This window comes from Manis javanica, chromosome 3 (genome assembly GCF_040802235.1).
Source record: "Manis javanica isolate MJ-LG chromosome 3, MJ_LKY, whole genome shotgun sequence".
Taxonomy (NCBI): Eukaryota; Metazoa; Chordata; class Mammalia; order Pholidota; family Manidae; genus Manis; species Manis javanica.
In genome coordinates, this window is record NC_133158.1 from 143,013,182 (window position 1) to 143,035,445 (window position 22,264).

The 22,264-nt window shown below is 44.7% G+C and overlaps 1 protein-coding gene across 6 annotated transcripts in view; it reads left to right on the plus strand.

Annotated features, from left to right (window-relative positions):
• Window positions 1-8,100: 8,100 nt before the first annotated feature.
• The window catches only part of B3GALNT1 (beta-1,3-N-acetylgalactosaminyltransferase 1 (Globoside blood group)), a 31,209-nt gene continuing 17,045 nt past the window's right edge, over window positions 8,101-22,264 (plus strand). For 2 of the 6 annotated variants that reach the window (XR_001852909.3, XM_017659055.3), the window contains exons 1-2: window positions 8,124-8,254; window positions 11,754-11,947. The gene's annotated coding sequence lies outside the window, so the exon portion shown is untranslated. The other 4 variants (XM_036997924.2, XM_073232143.1, XM_017659058.3 and 1 more) reach the window with 4 other exon arrangements.

The window sequence follows — 22,264 nt, forward strand, 5'->3', positions numbered from 1 at the left end:
AGTCTCCAAAAAGTCAATGCCATGAAACAAAATTGGTGGAGGATTGCTCTGCATTAAAATAGATAAACATAACCACTGTGGGTAAAACTGTAATATTTCCAGAATACCTCACCTGGCTTTAGTGCATCTGCATATCAACAGGCATTCCTCAGGGGTGGAGAACATAGTCCATCTCCATATCAATGGGTAATTACCTGGGCAAGGGAGGGCTGATCTGAACGGGAGAGGTTAGGGGGGAGTGCTGGCTTGCTTCTGCTGGTGCAGGAAAGAGAAACGGCCCTGGAACACAGTTTGTAAGCAACAAACAGGTTTTAAACGTTATTTCTCCTTTTGACTGATTTCAGTTTTAGAGGTATTCTGTCTCAGGATTTCCTCTCCCCAGAGTTACAGCACAAATGCAAAACATGAAACTTCACTGGACTATTTACCTACAAAACCAATACGTTTTTTTCTGTCAATTGGAGAAATTTGCATATGGGCTTGATATTAGGTGATATCAAATTACTACACTTCTTAGATGTGATTTTCTTATGCGTTTGCTTAAAAGAATATCTTTATTCTTAGGAAATGAAGGCTCAAGCAGGAGACAGAGAGAAAGAAGTTATGGCAAATGTTAGGAGTTACTTCAGCAGAATGTATATGGGCACTCAGTGAACTACTCTTTGAGCCTTCCACGTGATAATGGTGGAGTCAAGTTGTTCACAGTCCCACAGCCAAGTGGCCAGAATGGGGAACTGTTTTATTACAGGGATGCTGAAAGAGAAGAGGGAGTATTACATCTGGATTAGTTCAACCACCTATACTCTAAGACCGGTATGATCAGAATCCATACAAAAACACCCAGACCTGTGCCCCAAAACCTTTCCACTCCTTCTGCGGAGCACAGGGTGAGACTGACCTCTGAACACTCCAAACCAAAGGGGAGTTTTGAAATTTCCCCAGTGAAGGGCCCCCACCCATAAGATGGCAAACTCACCCCTCGCACCCCCTAATCTCAGCACCTAGCCAATAGCCACCAGCCCCGTAGAAGTGACACCTCCATCAGCTCATGCCCCTTCCTATATAACCCAGCACCTTTCCCTAATAAAGCGGAATTCTCCGGTGAATTGCTGCTGTGTGTTGCTCCTTTCCTTTCATTGGTGCCGAAACCCGGGAGACGGGACACCCCAACTGGGCCCCGTCTTTCCCCAACACCAGCAGCAGCTTGCCCTCATCCTCTTTTTCCAGCGCTGGCTCATCACACTCACCACTCCTCTCTGGCCTTTGGGTAAGTTTTCCCCCAGAGTGGGCCGCTCTTCCCCAAGCTATCGCAGCGTCATTGACAGTGATCGTCTGGCAAGGCCCTGACACTCGGGGACGAGGAGGGAACTCTCCCCACCTCAGGCCTTCATGGCTGCAGCGGACCCTCAGGCCCCTCCTCCAACAGTCATAAACGCACTTACCGCTCCTTCCATTAGTGCTGAAACTTTTTAAGCAAAATTTCTCTGGGGTGGGCCACTCTCCCCCGAGCTATCGCAGCGCCATTGACCGTGATCGTCCAGCAAGGCCCTGATGCTCGGGGATGAGGAGAGAACTCTCCCCGCCTCAGGCCTTCACGGCTGTGGCAGACCCTCAGGCCCCTCCTCCAACAGCCACAAACGAGGTGACTCCTTTGCGGATGAGAACGCTCGCTTTCCCCCCCCCCTCCTCTTTCCGTTCCTTCCGCCGAAAATTCCTTCCACCGAAAATTCCTAGTACTAGGTTCCTCATGACTCTGGCACTCTGCCTTCTTAGGGAAGTCTGGGTGACGACCCACACTTCCTAAGAAATTCCAACTCGTATACAAGTTTCCGCAGACCACCAAGGATCATCGGGGACGCCCTTTGTCTCCTTGCAGTCTGCTCCCAGTCCGAGGATCTCCGTTCATCTTCCCCTGTTTGTCTCCTTCTCTGTCCTTTAGCCATGGGAGCCTCCTTATCCCTCCTTGAAAGTTCACCTCTTGAATGCCTGCTCAAGTATCTAGACACCCTCTCCCTGACACCTGATATAAAACCAAACTTCTCTGTAAATACTGCTCCCAAGATTGGCCGACATACCCCCTAGACAATAACAAACAATGGCCCACAGGGGGAACTCTTGATCCTAACATCACTCGTGATCTTTTTAACTACTGCTAGCGCCTGAAAAAATGGAAGGAGATTCCCTATATCGAAGCTTTCCGCCTCCTCCTCCCCCCTGCCTCCCCACAAGTTCTCCTAGCCTGCAAGCCATCTCTCCTGCAGAAGCCTCCTGCCCACCCCCTTCCCCCTCCTCTCCTACAACAGCCCCTCCCCTTCCTCCACCACAGCCGCCATCGCCACTGCCTCCACCCCCGCAGAAGCCTCCCTTTCACTCCCTTCCCCTTCTTCTCCTTAAACGCCCTTCTCCCTTCCTCCCCCATCATCTCCTCCCCCATCTCACCTCCTCCGCCTTCGTTCCCCTCACCTGCCCCTCCCCCATGGATTGAGCCTGAGCCTTTCAGCCCCCCTTTAACTAGGTCCCGGGGGCCTCCTCCATCTTTGCCCTGATCACCTCTTTCTCCCCCACAGACTGAGCCAGAACCCTTCAGTCCCCCTCAGACTTGGTCCCAAGGGTCTCCCAAAATTATTGCCCCCCTCTGGGAGGTAGCAGGATCCGAAGGCATGGTGCGCGTTCACATCCCTTTCTCCTTAGGAGATTTAGCCCAACTTGAGAAACGCCTAGGTTCCTTTTCCACTGATCCCACAACATATATCAGGGAGTTTCAATTGACCCTCCAGTCATACAGCCTCACACATCATGACATTTTCATGCTCCTGGCCAATACCCTCCTTCCTGAAGAGCATAGACGAGTTTGGGACTTTGCCCAAATGCACGCTACCGAAACCCACAGGACTGACCCCACCTACCCCCCTGGTCCCACCGCTGCCCCTGAACAAGACCCACACTGAGATTATAACACCGCCGTGGGTCTCCGCTCTCGAGATATTTTCGCCTCCTGCCTAATAGCAGTCTGAAAAAGGCAGCTCGTAAAGTAGTCAATTTTCAAAAGCTCCAAAACATAATTCAAAGGAGGGAGGAAACTCCCTCCGAGTTCTTAGACAGACTCACTCAAGCCCTATTACAACAGTATACCAGCCTGGACCCAGAAATGCCTGATGGAAGACATGTCCTTATGACATACTTCCTAGCTCAAAGCTACCCAGACATTAAAGCTAAACTCAAAAAGTTAGAACAGGGCCTCACTACCCCACAGACTGAGATCCTAACAGTGGCCTTTAAAGTCTTCCATAACCGGGAGGAGGAGAAAGAATGCCGTAAAGAAAAGGCTGATCAGGCCAATTTCCAAATGTTAGCCCAGCTGATAAAACCACAACCTGGGTGCCCTTCTACAAACAAGCCCCAGCCAGGAGCTTGTTTCAAGTGTGGACAAGAACAACATTGGTCAAGGGTGTGCCCCTCCCCCAGATACCACCCCATGCCCCAGATGCCACAAAAAGGGCCACTGGGGGTCTGATTGCCCAGCCACCCGAAGGGGAGGCTGGACGAACAACCCCCATCCTAAGCCCGCCATAGTGAGACTGGCAGAAGAAGACTGACGGAGCCCGGGGGCTTCTCGCCCGACCATTTCCATCACCAAACAGGAGCCCAGAGTTACTTTAATAGTAGACGGTCACCCCATCTCCTTCCTCCTAGATACAGGAGCCACCTTCTCAGTCTTGCAAGAATACGGGGCCCTACCACTCCAGCCATTACTCCTATAGTCAGGGTACGAAGTAAACAGATTTTCCCATTAAATCCCCCCCCACCGCTTTTATGCACAATTCAAGACAATCCCATACCTTTCTCCCACTCCTTCCTAGTTATGCCCCAGTGTCCCATCCCTTGACTAGGTACAGCCCCCAGTACTCCCTTTCTGATGGCCCTCATAGCCGACGACCCCCCTCTACCCAATGAAAGCTCCAGTTCCGCCCTCATACACCCTGTAAATCCCAAAATTTGGGACATTACAAGCCCCTCCATGGCTCTATGTTCTCCTGCCTCTATCAAATTATGCGACCCCTCTCAGTATATCTGTCAGGCCCAATACCCCCTAACCACTTCAGCCCTCATAGGCTTCCAACCCATCATTCAAGATCTCTTAAACAACTCCAAATACGTATTCCACATGCTCTTGTCTCACGCAGTATGGAAAGAACGAGGCCTCCTCACCACAAAAGGAAATTCCATAACTAATTCAGCCTTAATTACTAAACTTCTAGAAGCTTCACAACTCCCACACTGACTAGGCATAGGCCACTGCAAATCACATCAAAAGGATGACTCCCCCATTGCAAGAGGTAACAACAAAGCCGACAGAGTAGCCCAGTCAGTTGCCCTATCAGAAGACACACCAGACAACAATCTGTCTGCCCTTGCAGTTTTAGCCTATCACAAGACACCCTCTGTTCCCAGGACAAAGAGTCTCTCTTCCACTTCTTACACGATCTGTTCCATCCCAGCCCCCAATCCTTGATCCATTTTTTACAATCCTTTTTTTCTCTCTCTCTCCTGAAGACAAAACCCTACTTAACCAAATCACCCGCAGGTGCACCATCTGCCAATGCACTAACCCCAATACCCCACTCAAGGCTCAACCCTTCCTGGCTCATCAAGCAAGGGGTAATGTCCCCGCCGCAGATTAGCAAATAGACTTCACTAACATGCCCCCTGTACGGCGTACCAAATACCTACTCGTGTTAGTAGATACATTTTCAAGATGGATAGAAGCTTTCCCCATCACTAACAAATGAGCATCTGCGGTTGCCTCTATCCTCCTCACCCAGATCTTTCCTAGGTTTGGGATGCCCACTTCCCTCCAATCAGATAACGGCCTTGAGTTCACTGCCCAAATTATCCAGAACCTCTCCAAGTCGCTCTCACTCCCCTGGCATTTACATTGTCCTTATCGACCACAGGCTTTGGGAAAAGTAGAAAGAACCAATAGGACTCTAAAGGACATCCTGACCAAACTATCTCAAGAACTACACCTTGACTGGATTCACTTACTTCCCTTAGCTCTACTCCACATTCGGGCCCTCCCAAAGAAACCTTCCTTCTTGTCGCCCTTTGAGATCATGTACGGTCGCCCGATTCTACCCCTGGGGCTCCCTTCTCACAAAGGACCAATTCCTCCCAATATGGCCCTTCCGCTACTCTCTCTCCTCTGCACTGAATTGTGGAAATATCAGGATTGGCTCCTTCCTGATCCATCCGCCTCCCAAAATCCTCCTGTCTTACAGCCTGGCCAACTGGTGTTTTATAAGCCACCAGAGGATCGGCCCTCTCACCCCGAAATGGGAAGGTCTACACCCAGTTATTCTCTGCACCCCCTCAGCCACCAAGCTCTTACTGCCTGATAACTCTGTCACCCCTTGGATTCATATCTCCAGGTTGAAACCAAATACCCAGGACCCACCTTCTCTGGACACCCAAGACCCATCAGTCACAATCCAGAGTCCTTCAGATACAGCCCAAGATGCTGTCTACTCTACCACGCCTCATCCCTCTGATCCCTTGAAACTCCGCATCTTCCATTCACCCCCTTTGCCATCCATACCCAAATCATGACTTTTCCTCCTTTACTGCTCTCTTGCTTTTTTTCCTCATTCCTATTGTCTTCCCCGCCACCCCAGCCTCCTTTGTATGGTGATTCAAAGTCAGACAGACTTACACACAGCATCAAACAAAAGTTACTGCCATCATTGCCACATCAGACTGCCCTCTGAAAGGCTGCTCTGAGCCTTTAAACCTCCACTTTCCTCCCTCCTCCGAAGTGTTCACTAGCAGCTACCTTTATTCTCCCTACCTCTGCATCCTCTATGACCAAAAATAAGCCTATTGCAAGCGATGGCAAGACACCTACGGGGGATGTCCCTACTGGTCTTGCGCCATTCACTACATGGGTAACTCCCAGTACCCACAGTATTACTCCTCCAACCATTTCATAAAATATCCCAACAGCTCATTCTCCTTATCAATCGCAGATCCCTGGGACTCTCAATGGGCCACTGGGGTCACAGCCTCAGTTTACTATGGGGGGTCCTTGACCCCCCACGGTACCCTTCATATCTCTCGAGAGTATGTTTCCTCTCACTCCCAGATCTCTCAAGTTGCATCAGATATCGGACATCCCGAAAAAGTCATTATCCAAACTCTTGACGGCGCCTCTTCATCTTCTTATTCCTCCTACTCTTGGTTACAGCTCATTCAAGACACCACCATCTTTCTCAACCACACCCTCAACACCGCCAATTGTTTCTTGTGCGCATCACTACAGTGCCCACTGCTGGCCGCCGTGCCCCTTAATATTTCCATGCAGAAGGACAACCCCTCCGCCCCCTGGCAGACATACCCCTGTGGGAACCAGAATACGCAGATAATCTCACCATCCACCACTGTGTAGGCCCAGCTCCACCCCCCTCCAGCGCACTTCACTGCCTCTCTATCTATACCCCTACCTCTGGCTCTAAGACTTTTACGCAACCAGGACACTTCTTTTGGTGTAATGGCAGTCTTTTCAACTCACTGCCTCCCAACTCCAATACACCCTGCATTCTCATCACCCTAATCCCACAGCTTACACTTTACAGCATGGCAGAATTTCTTGAGCTCCAACCTCCTTGCCCTCGAGCACAAAAAGGGCTGCTTTCCTTTCCATCATGGTCGGTATCTCTTTGACCACCTCAGCCATTGGGGCAGGGTTTTCGGGAGGAGCCTTGGGTCACTCTCTATGGGCAATTAGCCATCTCAACACCAAACTTGAGGGGGCCCTGACATCCACTGCCGATTCCCTGGCCTCTCTCCAAAGACAGGTCACTTCGCTAGCTAAGGTCACCCTTCAAAACCGGCGGGCCTTAGATCTGCTTACAGTCGAAAAGCGCAGCACCTGCATCTTCCTTCGAGAAGAGTGCTGCTATTACATCAACGAATCTGGCATTGTAGAAACTGACATTACCAAACTCACTGACGTTGCCTCCAGCCTCCACTCTGCTTCCAATTCCAACCCATTCTCTTCAATACTAGCAAACCCCCTCCTCTCCTAGCTCTGGCCCATTGCAGGCCCTATAATAATCATTCTTCTCACCTGTCTCTTCTTACCCTGTATAATAAAGTTCATCAAATCCCAAGTCGGAAAAATCTCTAATCAAACTTTCAACCAGCTTTTACTCAGGAACTACCAGCTTTTAGCCATATAAGATCCCTCACCCTCATGTAACCTCCTCACCACACGCTGAGATGGACCCCTCTCTCCCCTGAAAATTGTTCCTGGAAACAATGGCCGCAGACACCTGGCTTCTGGCACCCATATCCTCTTGGCACCATTAGAATCAACAAGTCCTCGACCTCTGGTTACAGGGAACCTTCATTGATTTCCAACCTGAAGAAGTCCGCATCTACTCGTCCTTACTGTGGGGAGTCCTATCAACCCTTTCCTCCCAGTCCTCAAGCCCTCACTCCCTTCTCTGCCCCCATACAGCAGGAAGCAGTCAGAGAGAAAGCAACGTCCACAACCCCATAGAGGAGAAAGGGGGGAATAAAGGGACCCCACCCATAAGATGGCGAACTCACCCCTCGCCCCACCTAATCGCAGCACCTAGCCAATAGCCACCAGCCCCGTAGAAGTGACACCTCAATCAGCTCATTCCCCTTTCTATATAACCCAGCACCTTTCCCTAATAAAGCGGAATTCTCCGGTGAATTGCTCCTGTGTGTCGCTCCTTTCCTTTCACCCAGAGCATGAGACTTGCTCGGACTCCCGTTCAAAATAACTCTGTGCAGATTTTAATAGGTGAATCCCTCCAGGCCCACCTCAAGGCAGTTGCACTTACACAGCTTGGAAACACTGCAAGCAGGTAAAGCTGGGTGCGTCTTAAAAAATCTTTTCGCGAAGTCTAACATTAAGTCGCCTAACCCTGACAGCCTTAAATGTAAAAAGCATACCAAATACTATATGGCTGCCAATGCAAGGTGATGGCGAGGCTGGGGGGAGTGCGCCCACGCCCACGAGAAAGGCCGTGCCGGGCGTACCCGCCAGGGCTCAGAGCCCGCGCGCCTGCGTGCAAGCGAGTGAGCGAGGGGGCTCGTGGGTGCCGGCGCGTGGTCTGCGCGTGCCCGGCCTTGCGTGCGGTGCAGGAGGCTGCGTGTGCGCGCTGGGCGGGAGCGTCCGCCTGCCGCCCTCCCGCATCGGAGCCGAGTAGGGCGCCCCGCGGAGCAGGTGAGTGTGAGGCGGGGCGCTGGGGCGGCCCGGGAGGCCTTGGAGAACCCTGGCTGGGGGCGGGCGGAGCCCTAGGACCAGTTCCCCGGGCTCCGCCCACTCTTTCGGCCGTGTCCCGGGGCGCGGTCCGCGTTGCAGCGAGAGCCGCCGCGCTCCGCGGCTCTAACCTCCGCGTGGAACCCTCGCCCGGCGTCGGCACGCGAGGGAGCGCGGGGCCAGCGGGGCCGTGGGCGTCGCTGACCAATACCGGGGCGCCTGGCGGGCCCGGGCCGCGGCTGCGAGGAGCACTCTGTCGCCCTGCTCGGCCCCCGGGCACAGCCCCGTCTTCCCGTCGCCAGGGTCCCTTCCGCCGCAAACTCCGGGAGCGGCCCGGGGCGCCGTGGTCCCGGCGGCGGGGGAGAAGCCGGGTTAGGTTTTTCGATGTTGGTGGATTGGCCGTAAAGCCCGGGCGAACGCATTCCTAAAGCGTTGGTGAAGGCCCGGAAACCAAACAGTGGGAGGGTTCTTCTGCGGAGGGATTAGGAGAAGAACCGTAGAACACTGGGCCAATTGGGCAGAGAGAGGAGGAAACCCCAAGGGCCAGGGCTGTATGATTGGGATTTGTGAGAGGGTTCTTAACGACCATACAAGGCTTTTTAAAAGAAATCCGAAAGGTGCAATGGAGTCTCATTTTTTCAAGCAGTGAGGAATGATACCAGCAGCAAGTATGGGTTGCATTCCATATTCCTTTCCACTCCTCACTACTAGACCAGGAGGGAAATATGCAAGGCAAAGATGGTTTTTTTTTTCCCTCTGTGTAGTTTTGTACATAGTACCAGCGTTTAGGAGGTGGCTGCTTTGTCAGGAAGAGCTGCTACCAAGGAACAAATGACCAAACCATGCCTTTTTTTTCTTCCTGTTCTCATGTCCTCTTTCAAATCTTCTCATGAAGATGTGAGTTTGCAGTCTTACCCGCAACAAGCTTGTGTTTTACCTTGCCTTCCCTCGACAGCTTTAGACAGAGGTAGGGAGTGGATTTTGTGCCCTCAGAATGTGTTGATGCCTGATAAAAGCACATCGTAACTTGTATCAGTCTAGAGAAGGGATCTATTCAATATTAAGGCAGAGGAATCTAGGACAATCTAGACTAGACGGTTCATTCAAATGAATGGTCGTTGGGTAATTGCAGCTCTGAAAATAAAGCCTGTTATTGAAACAGTACCCAATATAATTCCAGATTAGATGCATGAGAAAGTTTTAGAGCAAGGAGGAGGAAGAGAGAGAGGATCAGAACTTTTCCAAAAATGAAGAGTGTTACTATATGGTAATTTGCTCTTATAGCAGCATGCTGGTTATAGAACATTGATTTTAGATGTAATAGTGCCAGCACATTGTTATGACTCAGATACTGTTCAGTACCTCACAGCAAAACTTTAAATTAAAGCATGCAATACGGCAAACAAAAGCTTCAGCTAGTACTTTAGTCTCTTCTGAAATTCTGCAGGTAAGTTCATTTTATGTCAATTTAGAAATGATCCTATTGGTTAAAATTAACCATAATAGTCTCCTTTACAAGACTTTAAAGATCATTCCACAGCTGCAAATCTTGTATATTCTAGTATTTTTCTTTCCCCAAAGGATTTGAGGAGTTGAAAGAGTTAAGCTCTACTAAACCATTTTGGATAATGTATGTATACTTTTAAAAATTAGATTACTGTTAAAATACCATGGTCTCTTAGGAAAACTTAACTATATAAACTTAATTTGGTGGTCATATTCAACTTCAGCTGTCTTTAACCCTGAGAAGATTCTCCAGTGGATACATTCCCTCTTTGCTTTCCTTCAAGTGATTTGTCTTTTTCTGTGTGCCCAGTCTCCGGCTCTGTTCTGTCCACCACTGGATGATAGAGGTAGAATTCCATTTTAGGAAATGCCTTTATCCCATTCACAGCTATATAATGTCCAGGCCAAATATGCTTTCCTGTTGCAGCTTTAACGGCTGTCGTGGCTCATCCCTGCTCACTGTGTAGTAGGTAACCAAACTGAATAGCTTCATGAATGAAATCAAATGTGTGGGGTCAAACAGGATACCCTTACATGACATTGCACTACGTTCAAAAATTGCAGTTCATTTAACAACAGGCTTTTTCTGGCAAATATCTTTTTGGGGACTATGTTAATAGTTTTGTTTTAGTAAAAAGTTGTATATTATAAATTTTGATTTTGCTTTTGGCACATTGTGAATTAGAGGAGAAGGTGAGTGTGTGATCTAGAAACATGGTGATTTGTAGGGGATACATCACAGTGAGAGGAGCATGAAGCCACAAAACATGTAGGGTGGGGCCCTGAGGTTGCAGAATGGAAGATTTGACTAGGTAAATAAATTGCACCCCTTGAAGCTCTGAGAAATTATTAAATAAAAACCAGAAAGCTAAAGAGCAGTATCAGTTTCCCATTTTATGTATGTCTGACCCTGAATATTTTCCAGGAAGTCAAAGTCTTTTGTTGTCCTCACAGCATCCATAGCCTAGATTAACACTTACCAGCTCTGCCTACCCTCTAGGAGCTATTTCATGTAGAGTTCATGTTACCAGCTCTAGCTCTAGGATGCCCTTCTCAGTAGCATGGCCCTGTGGGGGTTATGAGGAAACATTGAGAAGAGAGATCTTAGGAGATTTTGTTGATGTTCTAAGGTGTGCTGTTTCATGGGACTGGAACAAAACTTGCAGACTAGCAGCCTGTTTTGTAAATAAAGTTTTATTGGAGTACAGTCACACCTGTATGTTTAATGTTGTCTATAGCTCATTTTTGCTGCAAAGACAGAAATTGAGTAGCTGGGATAGAGATATATGGCCCAAGTATTTGCTCTCTGGCTTTTTATTAAAAAAAAAAAAGTTGCCCACTTCTGGGCTAGAATGTAGATTTCTAGTAAACCCCTGATCTGTGCACCTTGAACAAGCTCTCTCCCGTCAGAACAAAAAAGCAACACTCACTGCTCCTACTGAAACATGTCGTTAAGTCTGCAGCCACTTACCACCAGCGCGACAGGGCTCAAACTGCCTCTTATCCAGAACTATGTTTGCTTACTATATTGGTAATAGATTTTGTTTTCAAAGATGGAGTTTGTCACTTTCTAAGAGGAAAAATTATTATCAACTCTTATCTCTTTGTATTAAATAGTCCTTTCTCTAAACTGACAGAAGTTCTATAATTTATGCTTTTATTGAGCACCCTGCATGGATGCTGACCACAAGTTTGGAGACGTTTGAGCTCGAAGGTCTCCCTTCATCCCCTCCAGGTGGGCTTTATGCATAACTTGGAGTCATGAACCTTCATCCATGCTTTGCCTGTGACACCAGCTTGCAGGTGAGGCTTGTGTCTCCTTCCCCATTGCAGCCCCAGCCTGTCAAATGAATTAGGCTCAATTAACAGAAATGACAAAAGTCTGTAATATTCCTAATCTAGGGCAACAATGGAAGAAATACTAACTAGAGCAGTTTCCCCTGTTCTCTTCCTCCAGTGGGTAAAACTGTTTATAACAAAACAGAGACCAGAAGCCCAGCTTTCAAGTCAGCCTTCCTGCTGTTTCTACCTGTTAGGATCTTTGCTGTGCTCCGGTTTCCTAGCTTCTCTGGACCTGGCCATCCTGTTGCCTCTTCCCACAGGCTGTTCTGTCACGTTATTCTCGCCGACTGCCTGCCCCTGAAAGCAGAGGTGCGTCCATTTTTGCTTTACTCTTGGCTTCCTGCCCAGGAATCTCAAGGGACGGTGGGATTGGCTGTGACGTTGGGTTCTTCTGCGGACACAGTGCTCTAGGAGCACAGCATTTGGAATTGGGCCTGAGTTTGGGTTTCAGGTGTGCCTGTAGCTGGTCTCTGAAAAGTGGGATGGTAACACCCATCTTACTGAGTTTGTGAAAAATGCTTTGCAAATTGCTATAAAAGTGATATAAACTTAAGCCCAAAAGTGCACTTTCCCTTAAAAAAAAAATACCCTGCTTAAAATTCTAGCATGTATTACAAACTACAAAGAGTGGGTTTTTGTTGTTATTGTTGGATGCTAGTATGAAAAGAGCAGGAACAAAAAGAAAATGGGAACTGAATTTTCCTCCTCAGGTCTTGTTGCTTTTGGATGCTCCTCGTTTTTCCTTAACTCAAAAACCCTGTACGTTTCAAACCCAGAAACCTGTAAAACATTTCTGTACGTTATTCTTACAAGAAAGTACTTTGTTTGCAAAAAGTATAATAATAATGTATTTTTAAAATATGTTTTGAAAAAGCCAGTTGTCTTCTACCCCAACACACTGAGGGAAGAGGCTTCCATTTTAATGAGACTAGGGTGTAAAGCATCCTCCCAAGTGTCTGAGCAGAGCCAGCAGTGGGGCTCGGGCAGAACTGGGAATAAATGGTAAGAGTGTTAGGTATATACACATTGCCTACTTAAAACTGTATAAGAGAGTTGTGGTTAATTTGGAATTTTTCTTAAATTCAGTGAATGCTTCCAATTCATTCTTAAAAATTGAACAATTTAAAAATGCAAAATGAAACCTTTTCTGTATACTACATTTTAAACATATGAATAACAGTCATGGAGTCTTGGAGTTGGAAGGGACCTTAGAAGTTACCTAGAATAACTTCAAACTGTAAGGGTTTAAGCTCCATAATCTTCCTGCCATCCACTTGAATATTTCCTTTGATGAAGAGCAGCCCATTCTGTATTGAACCTTTGTACTAATTTTTATCTTTGGGCTTCCATTTGCCTCAGGAGTTACACTAATACATTGTTCAAAATATTTGAAAATATCTGTCTAGTTCTTCTAAGCTTTTTTTTTCCTAGAACAGAACGTTCCCAGTTCCTTCAACCACTACTTCATGTAATCCTTATAGGAGATGATAAACTGAACTGTTAACCAACTGGGTTATCCTTCTCTGAATTCAATCTTAACTTGTTGATGATCCTTTTAAAATGGAACATGTATGGGCTGTGGGATTATGACCCCTTTTGCCAGCCTTTTTTTTTTCTTAAACCCATGAGTGTATTAGAGTTTGTAGTGTATGTGTATTGGGGAGTGGGAGCACATTATACAGTTGACTCTTGAACAACACAGGTTTGAACTGTGTGGGTCCACTTACCTGTGGTTTTTTTTTTTCCAATAAATATATTAGAAAATTTTTTTTTCTAGATAATTATTTTTTATGGAAGGGTAGTTGACACACAGTATTACATTAGTTTCAAGTATACAACATAGTGATTCAACATTTATATACATGATAATTCTAGGTACCAGCTATCACCATACCAAGTTGTTACAATATTTTGACTATATTCCTTATGCTATACATTACATCCCGGTTACTTATTTATTTTACAATTGGAAGTGTGTACTTTTTTTTTTAGGGCATTTCTCCTATTTATTGATCAAATGGTTGTTAACAACAATAAAATTCTGTATAGGGTAGTCAATGCTCAATGCACAATCATTAATCCACCCCAAGCCTAATTTTCGTCAGTCTCCAATCTTCTGAAGCATAACGAACAAGTTCTTACATGGAGAACAAATTCTTACATAGTGAATAAGTTACATGGTGAACAGTACAAGGGCAGTCATCACAGAAACTTTCGGTTTTGATCATGCATTATGAACTATAAACAATCAGTCCAAATATGAATATTCGTTTGATTTTTATACTTGATTTATATGTGGATACCACATTTCTCTCTTTATTATTATCATTTTTAATAAAATGCTGAAGTGGTAGGTAGATGCAAGATAAAGATAGAAGACATAGTTTAGTGTTGTAAGAGAGCAAATGTAGATGATCAGGTGTCTGCCTGTAGACTATGTGTTAATCCAAGCTAGACAAGAGCAATAAAACATCCACGGATGCAGCAGATTTCTCTCAAAACAGCGGGGGAGAGGTTCTAAGCCTCACCTCTGTTGATCCCCAATTTCTCACCTGATGGCCCCCTGCGACTGTGCCTGTCTTAGGTTGTTCCTCCCTTGAGGAATCTTACCCATCTCTGGCTAACCAGTCATCTTCCGGGGCCATACAGGGAAATGTAAAGTTGGTAAGTGACAGAGAAGCCTTATTGTTTGAAAAGGTTAGTTTTTTACTTCTTTGCATATTTATGCCCTGTGGCTTCTATGCCCAGCATTTGGCTTGAGGTATCTTTACCACTTGGAAGAATTATGATACACGGTAAATTCGATATGAGGGATGAATTCTATTTAAGGGTTGTAATTAGGAAGGAAGAAGAAAAGCTATAGAAGTAGCAGGCGGAAGAAAACATGGGAAGATTGATTATTTCTTTGACATATCTTCTTGTAGGGTAACTTAAGCATGTATAGGTTTTAAACTAGTAATTAAAGTGCACAAACCCATTAACATAATAGGAGTACAGTTACATAACCAAAGCATACCTATAATTACCAGCCATCTCCAGTGAAACCAAGAAAACCAGTTAGGCACCTTAGGCATTTGTGAAAACTTATCTATGATATGGTGGATATTGTCCAACTGAACTTGAACAGTCTGAGAGAAATCAGACAAATTGAAACAGCCCATTCCTGGGGACTGTTCACATCCCATATGTTCTTTTAACAGTAAATAGTCTGTAGTTGTAAGATTTTGGAGCGCTACAATTTGCACTTCTCCTAATTCTTGGTTGAGTTCCAACAGTTTAGATCCAGTCAAATTTGTTGTTTTGCTGTATGCACAGGCCAGCTTAGATATCTCCTTCTTCATTCCCATGGCAAGACCAGGAACTGGTGGGATGAGTGCATCTACACCTGTAGCAGTGGGTGGATCTTTGCTGGGGTTTTTTGATGATCATCTTCTGGCATGAGTCTTCCAGAGAGTGCTGATGTTGGAAGTTCTTTTTCATATCATATCTTAGTTTATTTTCGGGGTGCCAACTTGGGCTTTGATCCTCTGTATAACCAGGTCCCCCCTATAAACCCCTTTACAGTCACTGTCCATCAGCATAGCAAAAATGTTGTAGAATCACTACTTGTCTACTCTCTGTTGTAGAGCCCTCCCCTTTCTCCCACCCCCCATGCATGCTAATCTTAATACCCCCCTTCTTCCCCCCACTTATCCCTCCTTACCCACCCATCCTCTCCAGTCCCTTTCCCTTTGGTACCTGTTAGTCCATTCTTGAGTTCTGTGATTCTGCTGCTGTTTTGTTCCTTCAGTTTTTCCTTTGTTCTTATACTCCACAGATGAGTGAAATCATTTGGTATTTCTTTCTCCGCTTGGCTTATTTCGCTGAGCATAATACCCTGCAGCTCCATCCATGTTGCTGCAAATGGTAGGATTTGCCCTTTTCTTATGGCTGAGTAGTATTCCATTGTGTATATGTACCACATCTTCTTTATCCATTCATCTATCGATGGACATTTAGGTTGCTTCCAATTCTTGGCTCTTGTAAATAGTGCTGCAATAAACATAGGGGTGCATTGGTCTTTCTCATACTTGATTGCTGCATTCTTAGGGTAAATTCCTAGGAGTGGAATTCCTGGGTCAAATGGTAAGTCTCTTTTGAGCATTTTGATGTACCTCCATACTGCTTTCCACAATGGTTAAACTAATTTACATTCCCACCAGCAGTGTAGGAGGGTTCCCCTTTCTCCACAGCCTCGCCAACATTTGTTGTTGTTTGTCTTTTGGATGGCAGCTATCCTTACTGGTGTGAGGTGATACCTCATTGTAGTTTTAATTTGCATTTCTCTGATAATTAGCGATGTGGAGCATCTTTTCATGTGTCTCTTGGCCATCTGTATTTCTTTTTTGGAGAACTGTCTGTTCAGTTCCTCTGCCCATTTTTTAATTGGGTTATTTGTTTTTTGTTTGTTGAGGCGTGTGAGCTCTCTATATATTCTGGACGTCAAGCCTTTATCGGATCTGTCATTTTCAAATATATTCTCCCATACTGTAGGGTTCCTTTTTGTTCTCTTGATGGTGTCTTTTGCTGTACAGAAGCTTTTCAGCTTAATATAGTCCCACTTGTTCATTTTTGCTGTTGTTTTCCTTGCCCGGGGAGATATGTTCAAGAAGAGGTCACTCATGTTAATGTGTAAGAAGTTTTTGCCTATGTTTTTTTCCAAGAGTTTAATGATTTCATGACTTACATTCAGGTCTTTGATCCATTTGAGTTTACTTTTGTATATTGGGTTAGACAATGGTCCAGTTTCATTCTCCTACACATAGCTGTCCAGTTTTGCCAGCACCATCTTTTGAAGAGACTGTCATTTTGCCATTGTATATCCATGGCTCCTTTATCAAATATTAATTGACCATATATGTCTGGGTTAATGTCTGGATTCTCTAGTCTGTTCCATTGGTCTGTGACTCTGTTCTTGTGCCAGTACCAGACTGTCTTGATTACTATGGCTTTGTAGTAGAGCTTGAAGTTGGGGAGTGAGATCCCCCCTACTTTATTCTTCTTTCTCAGGATTGCTTTTGCTCTTCGGGGTCTTTGGTGTTTCCATATGAATTTTTGATTTGTTCCAGTTCATTGAAGAATGTTGCTGGTAGTTTCATAGGGATTGCATCAAATCTGTATATTGCTTTGGGCAGGATGGCCATTTTGATGATATTAATTCTTCCTAGCCACAAGCATGGGATGTTTCCATCTGTTAGTGTCCCCTTTAATTTCTCTTAAAAGTGACTTGTAGTTTTCAGAGTATAAGTCTTTCACTTTTTTGGTTAGGTTTATTCCTAGGTATTTTATTTTTTTTGATACAATTGTGAATGGAGTTGTTTTCCTGATTTCTCTTTCTGTTGGTTCATTGTTAGTGTATAGGAAAGCCACAGATTTCTGTGTGTTAATTTTGTATCCTGCAACTTTGCTCTATTCCGATATCAGTTCTAGTAGTTTTGGGGTGGAGTCTTTAGGGTTTTTTATGTATAGTATCATGTCATCTGCAAATAATGACAGTTTAACTTCTTTACCAATCTGGATTCCTTGTATTTCTTTGTTTTGTCTAATTGCCGTGGCTAGGACCTCCAGTACTATGTTAAATAACAGTGGGGAGAGTGGGCATCCCTGTCTAGTTCCTGATCTCAGAGGAAAAGCTTTCAGCTTCTCGCTGTTCAGTATAATGTTGGCTGTAGGTTTATCATAGATGGCCTTTATTATGTTGAGGTACTTGCCCTCTATTCCCATTTTGCTCAGAGTTTTTATCATGAATGGATGTTGAACTTTGTCAAATGCTTTCTCAGCATCTATGGAGATGATCATGTGGTTTTTGTCTTTCTTTTTGTTGATGTGGTGGATGATGTTGATGGACTTTCGTATGTTGTACCATCCTTGTATCCCTAGAATGAATCCCGCTTGGTCATGGTGTACGATCCTTTTGATGTATTTTTGAATTCGGTTTGCTAATATTTTGTTGAGTATTTTTGCATCTATGTTCATCAGAGATATTGGTCTGTAGTTTTCTTTTTTGGTGGGGTCTTTGCCTGGTTTTGGTATTAGGGTGATGTTAGCTTCATAGAATGATTTTGGGAGCATCCCCTCCTCTTCTATTTTTTGGAAAACTTTAAGGAGAATGGGTATTATGTCTTCCCTGTATGTCTGATAAAATTCCGAGGTGAATCCATCTGGCCCGGGGGTTTTGTTCTTTGGTAGTTTTTTGATTACCAATTCAATTTCATTGCTGGTAACTGGTCTGTTTAGATTCTCTGTTTTTTTCTGGGTCAGTCTTGGAAGGTTGTATTTTTCTAGGAAGTTGTCCATTTCTCCTAGGTTTCCCAGCTTGTTAGCATATAGGTTTTCATAGTACTCACTAATAATTCTTTGTATGTCTGTGGGGTCCGTCGTGATTTTTCCTTTCTCGTTTCTGATACTGTTGATTTGTGTTGACTCTCTTTTCCTCTTAATAAGTCTGGCTAGAGGCTTATCTATTTTGTTTATTTTCTCGAAGAACCAGCTCTTGGTTTCATTGATTTTTGCTATTGTTTTATTCTTCTCAATTTTATTTATTTCTTCTCTGATCTTTATTATGCCCCTCCATCTGCTGACCTTAGGCCTCATTTGTTCTCCTTTTTCCAATTTCGATAATTGGGGCATTAGACCATTTATTTGGGATTGTTCTTCCTTTTTTAAATATGCCTGGATTGCTATATACTTTCCTCTTAAGACTGCTATTGCTGTGTCCCACAGTAGTTGGGGCTTAGTGTTGTCATTGTCGTTTGTTTCCATATATTGCTGGATCTCCATTTTGATTTGGTCATTGATCCATTGATTATTTAGGAGCGTGTTGTTAAGCCTCCATGTGTTTGTGCGCCTTTTTGCTTTCTTTGTACAGTTTATTTCTAGTTTTATACCTTTGTAGTCTGAAAAGTTGGTTGGTAGGATTTCAATCTTTTGGAATTTACTGAGGCTCTTTTTGTGGCCTAGTATGTGGTCTATTCTGGAGAATGTTCCATGTGCACTTGAGAAGAATGTGTATCCTGTTGCTTTTGGATGTAGAGTTCTATAGATGTCTATTAGGTCCATCTGTTCTAGTGTGTCGTTCAGTGCCTCTGTGTCCTTACTTATTTTCTCTCTGGTGTATCTGTCCTTTGAAGTGAGTGGTGTGTTGAAGTCTCCTAGAATGAATGCATTGCAATCTATTTCATCCTTTAGTTCTGTTAGTATTTGTTTCAGGTATGTTGGTGCTCCTGCATTGGGTGCATATATGTTTATAATGGTTATATCCTCTTGTTGGGCTGAGCCCTTTATCATTATGTAATGTCCTTCTTTGTCTTTTGTTACTTTCTTTATTTTGAAGTCTGTCTTGTCTGATACCAGAATTGCAACACCTGCTTTCTTCTCTCTGTTGTTTGCATGAAATATCTTTTTCCATCCCTTGACTTTAAGTCTGTGCATGTCTTTGGGTTTGAGGTGAGTCTCTTGTAAGCAGCATATGGATGGATCTTGCTTTTTTATCCATTCTATTACTCTGTGTCTTTTGATTGGTGCATTTAGTCCATTTACATTTAGGGTGATTATTGAAAGATATGTACTTATTGCCATTGCAGGCTTTAAGTTTGTGGTTACCAAAGGTTCCGGGTTCGCTTCTTTACTATCTTACTGTCTAACTTAACTCGCTTGTTGAGCTATTATACATGCGGTCTGATGATTCTTTATTTCTCTCCTTATTCCTCCTCCTCCCTTCTTCATATGTTGGGTGTTTTGTTCTGTGCTATTTTTAGGAGTGCTCCCATCTAGAGCAGTCCCTGTAAGATGCCCTGAAGAGGTGGTTTGTGGGAGGCAAATTCCCTCAAGTTTTGCTTGTCTGGGAATTGTTTAATCCCTCCTTCATATTTAAATGATATTCGTGCTGGATACAATAGTCTTGGTTCGAGGAACTTCTGCTTCATTGCATTAAATATATCATGCCATTCTCTTCTGGCCTGTAGGATTTCTGTTGAGAAGTCTGTTGATAGCCTGATGGGTTTTCTTTTGTAGGTAACCTTTTTTTTCTCTCTGGCTGCCTTTAATACTTTGTCCTTGTCTTTGATCTTTGCCATTTTAATTATTATGTGTCTTGGTGTTGCCCTCCTTGGATCCCTTGTCCTGGGAGTTCTGTGTACCTCTGTGGTCTGAGAGGCCATTTCTTCCCCTAGTTTGGGGAAGTTTTTGGCAATTATTTCTTCAAAGACACTTTCTATCCCTTTTTCTCTCTCTTCTTCTTCTGGTACCCCTATAATGTGGATATTGTTCGATTTCAATTGGTCACTCAGCTCTCTTAGAATTCTTTGATTCCTGGAGATCCTTTTATCTCTCTCCGCATCAGCTCCTCTGCGTTCGTGTTCTCTGTTTTCTAGTCCATTTATGGTCTCTTGCATCTCGTCCATTCTGTTTTGAAGTCCTTCCAGAGCTTGTTTTATTTCTGTATTCTCCTTCCTTAGTTCTTGCATATTTCTCTGCAAGTCCATCAGCATGTTTATGACTTTTGTTTTGAATTCTTTTTCAGGAAGACTGGTTAAATCTATCTCCCCAGGTTCCTTCTCAGGGGAAGATGTAGCAGATGCTGAAGCTGTCTGGGTTAGTCGTGTCTGGATCATATTTTTTTGCCTTTTCATGTTGAGTGCTATTGACTGTCAGCTGTGAGGGCCAAACTTTTCACTTGCTACTGGCCTTTCTTTACTGGGACAACTGCGACCCCTAGTGGCTTGTGTTGGGTAATTGCGTGTAGACTGGGTCTTTGTGTCTTGCCTGGCCGATATGGAGGAATTTCCCTTTCTGTGGGTGTGGTCTGCCTTAGGCTGTTTCTCTGCTTTCGTAGCATCCGGAGGGGTAATGGATGGGGGGCTGTTTGGCTGTTTCCCTCCGTGAGGGGTCTCAGAGCTGTTGCCCAGGGGGTTAGTGCGCCTGGTTTTCCCTGTAATTTCCAGCCACTGGGCTGTGACCTGTGTTGTATCCATCCAGCTGTTATGTCCCTGTCCCTTTAAGACTTTCAAAAAGCACTCTCTTTTCTTTGTCACAGGGACATCAGCTTCGGAACCCGCTGAGAGGTCCTGCTGCCCTATATCCCTAGTTTCCAGCCCTCCACGCATGCACTGTGTCTGCGCTCTGGTGCGGGTGGCTGGGGCTGGGTGTTTAGCAGTCTTGGGCTCCCTCTCCCTCCTGCCGGGAGCTGGGGGGAGGTGTGCTCGGGTCCCGCCCGGCCAGGGGTTGTATCTTACCCCTTTCACAAGGCACTGGACTCTTGGACGTGTGGATGTAATCTGGCTGTTGTCCTGTGTCTTCTGGTCTCTCTTTTAGGATTAGTTGTATTTGTTGTATTTTCAAAAACATATATGTTTTTGGGAGGAGATTCCCACTGTCCTACTCATGCCGCTATGTTGGCTCCGCCCCTCTGGAAAATTTTTTAATGTTTGCAACATTTTGAAAAATATTTTCTCAAGCTTTGTTATGAGAATACAGTATATAATATGTTTACAAAATGCGTGTTAATTGACTGTTTTGTGTTCATTGACAATGCTTCTGGTCAACAGGTAAGTTTTTGGGGAGCCACAAGTTTATACACAGCTTTTCAACTACGTGGGGGGGTCAGCACCCCCACAAGGGTCAACTGTAGTATTAACTTGTAGAATTTCTGTTACCACTGTCATTCATTCACAAGTACTTGGTGATACTTTCTATGTGATAGTCCCTGCTAGATGCTGGGGATACAGCAGTGTGCAAAAATGAGTATTGTCTCTGCCCTGGTGGAGCTTGATAGAGCCTGAGAGGTACCCTGGCCCAATCCCCAATGTTCTGATGAGAAAAGCAGCTCCCCAGATTCAATAACTTGCCCCCGCCCTCCTGCTGTTAGAGCTAGAGTCCTTGTCTCCTGGCTCTCCAGCTGTCTTTTTACATCACTACCTTTCTTCATACTGAGCTCATATTCAACTAAAACCTTAAGGTCTTTTTAACTTAGGCTGCTGTTAAAATGGTCTTCCATCCTGCTCTTATGCAGTTGGTTTTTTGAACTCTGATATAGGACAGTAAATCTTCCCATCAGATTTCATCTTGCTTTAGTCATGTTCTAACCTGCTGAAAGCTTTTTAGATTGTAATTACATCTTCTAGCCAATGTACTATTTTTTTCCTGCTTTTTTCTTGACTACAAAATTGAATAAGCTTAACTTCATTTGTCTTTGATAAGAAATATTAAACAGGAAAAGGCTAAAGATAAGCCTGTGATTAAACCCTAGTGATTCTCTCCCAGGATGGCAAAGCTGCGCTAATCTTAGAACATAAGTGGGAGAGCAGGTCCATAGCTCTTGCAGTCAGTACTATATTCTCAGAGTACAGCACAAGCCCAAGAAATACATGTTAAACAAATGACCAGCTATGAAAAATAAACTGTCTCTGATGGATCAGCCAATTTTGAAACCATCTAGGCACTGTCATTGGACTCACATTTTCCATTTTGTACAGAACTGCCTGCTTCAGAGAAGCTTAATTCTTGAGTGTTATCTTAAACTTCCCTAGATCTTTGTGCCAAAGTATCTCTTTGAATATGGGGATGGGGTTAGATGAAATATTCTTAGTG